We start from the raw sequence: 4436 nt of genomic DNA, 5'->3' as shown, positions 1-4436 counted from the left end.
TTATCTTGATCAAGCGGGACCACCATATATTCGTGCACCTCGTACGAATCATGGGTGGATCGGCTCCTTGAGCTGATTCACGGGACAACTCGAGAGCCGATCGAGGCTCGTATTTAATGTTTACGTGTATGCCATGCGAGGAAACTAAGCGAGGCATCCCCATCACCTTCCCGACCGGGTATAGGTCGGGTGGCACGCCCTTGCAACAGCATCGGACGTGCGTGCCGGAGTTCTTTGCGGGCCGTCGCTCGGAGGGACCAGGGCCAGCCGCAGCCCTAAGTTGTTCCCGGCTCTACTGTGTTGCCCGTCGTTGCTCGCCGGTGGGTTTCTGACCGCAACATATTCACAAAAAAACTCACAAGAAGCAAGAATACTTGACACCGTTGATCAAGGATCTTGGATTCTTTAAGTTAACAGTCAATATCAACATCAACATCCAAACTGGAGCGAGCATCTCCAGTCGCGTCCCCAAACCGTCCCCCAAACGGTGCCGGATCGAGCGTTTGGGGGACGTGTTTTGTTCGTGCTAAGTTTGGGGACGTCGCTCCCCAGCCGCGTCCCCCAAACAAAATTTCAGAAATTTAAAACTTGAGCGAATTCATTCAAATTTGCTATATATTACATAGATTTGAATGAAATTCGATTAAATTTAAACTAAACCCTAATCTAGAAGTACTTGTTGCGGCCAGAGGCGTCGTAGTACTGGTGGAAGTTGTACATGTCATCGGTGATGACCTCAAACTTGACGCGCTCGTCGGGCTCGTCGACGGGCTCGTCCTTCACCAGGTCGCTTGGTCCAGCCTCGCCGTCGTCGGTGAGGTCCACGAGCGGCTTGCCGGTGTCGCGGATGGACATGGCGATCGCCGTGTCGAGGTCGCCCCTCCAGGCGTCCTTGTCGTTCAGCGACGCCAAAAACGCCGCTCGCTGCCCTGGGCAGTCCTCGGGGTCGTCGCTGCTCGCGATGAGTCGCTGCTGCCGCTCATACTCTGCCAGCAGCGCCACCTTCCCCGCTGCCTCGTCGTCTTGTTCCTCATTCACCTCCGGCTTCGGGATGAGGAGGGCGCCGCGGCCGCGCCTTTGCTGCTGCCGCTGCCGCCGCGCCTCGGATTGACATCCGGCTCCTCCTTCACCTCGCGCTTGGGGACAATGTAGGGCGTGGCGCGGTGCGACGAAGACGCGTCGATCGAGCCAGCCCTGACGAGGAAGAGTTGGAGGAGGACGAGTACGTCCTCCTCGGCTGCCAGCGCGCTGCGGGAGATGGTGGCTGTGAGGATGGCGTCTCCAACCTTGGAGCGCCGTTGTGGATGCCGTCGATGACGTTCTCCAGGGTGCGCCATGGAACGCCCTAGAAGAGGACGCGCATGTCCTTGTTCCATTTGTTCGGTCCGCCGACGAGGCCGGTGGTGTTGTTCATCTCCATGTCGTATTGCGAGTGGAAGTAGGCGACCCACCAGGCGTTGTTGCCGGTGGCCGCCCAGGTCGGATCGGCCCGCTCCTCGACGTCGAGTGCAGACCGCCGGGCCCTGATGGAGTCCCTCCAACGCTTCGAGCCTGGCGACAGCGGCGGCGGGACGCCTATGCCGTTGACAGCCATCCTCCAGCCACCGCTGCTTGGCAGGCGCATGTCCGGCGAGACGGGATATCCCGCGCGGTACAACGCCCACGCCCACGCCTCCGCCATGGTGAGGCTGCCGCGGCCGAAGCCGTTCGCCGCGGCGATCTTGCGGGAGTACGACGACATTGCGTAGAGGTTGGAGCGGCGAGGAGAATATTTGGGAGCGGCGAGAGATTGGGATGAACAAGAACCGCATGGCGCTCTTAATGTACAACGGCGGCAGGCGGAGTGGCAGCGGGTCGTTGGACGCAATAAATGCCGGCGCGAACGGCCACGTGGCCATGCACGACGAGACCGTCTCTGCGTCGCCTGGAAAATCTGGGACGCCATTAACATCGCTTGACCAAAGGTAGGCGACGGGGTTTTAGACTTCTGAGCCGCTGACGTGTCGGGCCCACGTCTCTTCGCCTCGCTTTTCGTTGTGTCCGGCGTCCCCAGAGCGTCTCCTGTGTAGCGGGGACGGGCTCGGGGCGCCGGACACCATATCGGGCCGCGCCGAACAAAAAGAGGCTTTGGGGCGCGCGGCTAGGAACGTTTTTTTGTCCAGCGTACTCCAAATCCCTTTGGGGAACGGTTTGGGGGCCGCGGCTGGAGATGCTCTTATTACATTTACTCTGTAACAAATTAATTCTTTACAACACAATGTACCATATCCGGCCGAAGATGAAATTAAATGGAACAAATGTTAGTGTACAACAAATAGTACGGTCATTTGTATTCTTGGAAGTTGACATGCCTGGTGGCTTGTCCATGTTCGACAAATACAACAAATATTTAGTACCGCATCCACATGAACTCCAGAACAGTCTACGTGCATTTTCATTATTTCTAGTGCATATTTTGCAGAGCATCAGAACTCCCCCCAAACATTGCATATTAGAATGATCGTTCAGTTACTCGCTATTTTTCTCTCAGTCGGAACATATTTCTACCCTTTTTTCCTTCAGTGTTTTCTTCGAAGCACAAGTGCTGTACGATCAGTGTCCAAATATTTTTGCTGAATCTATTTCAATTGGAATGGGCAACAATATTGTGCGCTACCTTTTATATATGGAATAGAGAGGACTGAATCGAGCTGCAAATAGCTAAAGGATTTTCTGTTGCTCATCATCATCCCCAACCATGATAACTTGAGAAAGATTCCAGCAAGATCCTACATTCAGCAAAATTGGTCTACTGAATCACTGTTTGTTCCGCAACGTTCGGTCTGTTCTCTGGACTCCCAGGTCAGAAAAGTAAAACTGAACGATGGACAACAAATTGGCGGACAGGAAGAAACAAGTGTATTTGAGGGAGGCGACAATTTGGCTCATAGGAGCAAATGCTCTCATTATATAAAATAATTAAAAAACAATTTTGAAAATGTTAAAAAATTCTGATCTAAATTTGTTGGTGTACATCGTGATATTCTATGTTAGTGCACGAGAATGTTAGTGCACAAATTTTCGTGGAGAAAAAACATTTTATATGGCGTGTACAAAAAAGATAAAAAAAATCCTGTACGTAGTCGTGTTATAGCATCAAAACTTGTCTTTTTTATAGGAGCCACAATTGTTTTTAGCTTTTTTTTTTGAAAACTTGTGTACCAACATAAAATGTCTTGATGTACATGTAAAAATTTAGTTTAGAATTTTTTGACACTTTGAATGAAATGTGGATTCACATAATGGAAGCATATGCTCATATGAGTCAAAGTGCATTTCTCTGTATTTGAGTTACTAGACCATCTTGTAGAGAGATAGGAAGTTGGGACTTTGGACCGAAGGAGAAACCTACTGCATTCCAGAATGCTGTTATTGAGAAACCACTCATTTTAAACCTTTTGCAGCCGAGCTTTCACGATTCCCGTGTTGCAATTTAAAAAAAGCACACAAAATTTTCAGTTTGATTTGGTTGGGGTGCGCCGGGCCTGGGCTGTAGTGCAACGCCCAGGCGACACTTGAGAGGCCCAGCAGCAAGCTACTGTGGTGGCCCCTCCCCCATAAAAAATAAATTTAATATCGTTGTGGACCAATGGCCCACATATCAGATATTAAACTGATAAGAACAGATACTACACTTGATCTTAGCCAAAAGGCCGAGAAAGGTATGCTTTTCACAGCTGCCCTCCGCCTCCTTTTATAGCCTCCCTCGACCGCCTCTCGTCTCCCCGGCAGCGAGGTGGGACTAAACGAACCAAAGCAGCAACAGCGCAACGCTTTTGCCGCTGGAGCACACCGCTTCTGCGCTGAAAAGCCCAACAAGGAAACTGCAGCCCACGTATGCTTGGACGGCCCAATAACGTTACCTCGAAAATGAAAACAGCTGCAAATACTGAACGAAATTACTAGAGTGTGCACACCTACACATGATTATATACGGCTAGCCAAACTCCTCAAAAAATACAATAACTGGTCCAGGTTGTATTGTATCCCCGAAAGAGAAAGGAAAATGAACTGGCTGAAGTTATCTATCAAGAGGTTGCTGGCGTTTGCTGGCGTTTGCTAGCCAAAACCATCTAAAAAGAAACATCGTCCAATTTTCCATTGAGTTTGCTGGCGTTCTTTCTCTGAATACAAAGAAAGAGGGTGTAGGGAGGCTGATTTTGTGCTCCCGGGCATGCTTGCACCCTTTATTAGTAAAAAAAAAACTAAGAACAAGCTTGTGTCACCATTTTAAACCAACTCTGAAAAAAAATCCATTCTTGCAGATATACTATGTACCTGCAAGTTTCCATGAGAAAACATGCAAAGTTCGTGATCTTCACTAAAAAGATCATAACAAGCAGACCACTCGATGCATTGATCAATGGATCTTGGATTCTTTAAATTGACAGCCAACA

General features: G+C 49.9%; 1 non-coding gene across 1 annotated transcript; it reads right to left on the bottom strand.

Annotated features, from left to right (window-relative positions):
* Positions 1 to 3508: 3508 nt before the first annotated feature.
* Positions 3509 to 3705, bottom strand: LOC124693842. Its single transcript, XR_007000290.1, has one exon. It is a non-coding gene; the product is annotated as a U2 spliceosomal RNA (small nuclear RNA).
* Between the last annotated feature and the right edge of the window lie 731 nt (positions 3706 to 4436).

The sequence above is a fragment of the Lolium rigidum genome, chromosome 2 (assembly GCF_022539505.1).
Source record: "Lolium rigidum isolate FL_2022 chromosome 2, APGP_CSIRO_Lrig_0.1, whole genome shotgun sequence".
Classification (NCBI taxonomy): domain Eukaryota; kingdom Viridiplantae; phylum Streptophyta; class Magnoliopsida; order Poales; family Poaceae; genus Lolium; species Lolium rigidum.
The sequence above is the reverse complement of the archived record's forward strand: the minus strand, read 5'-3'. Positions and strand labels throughout refer to the sequence as shown.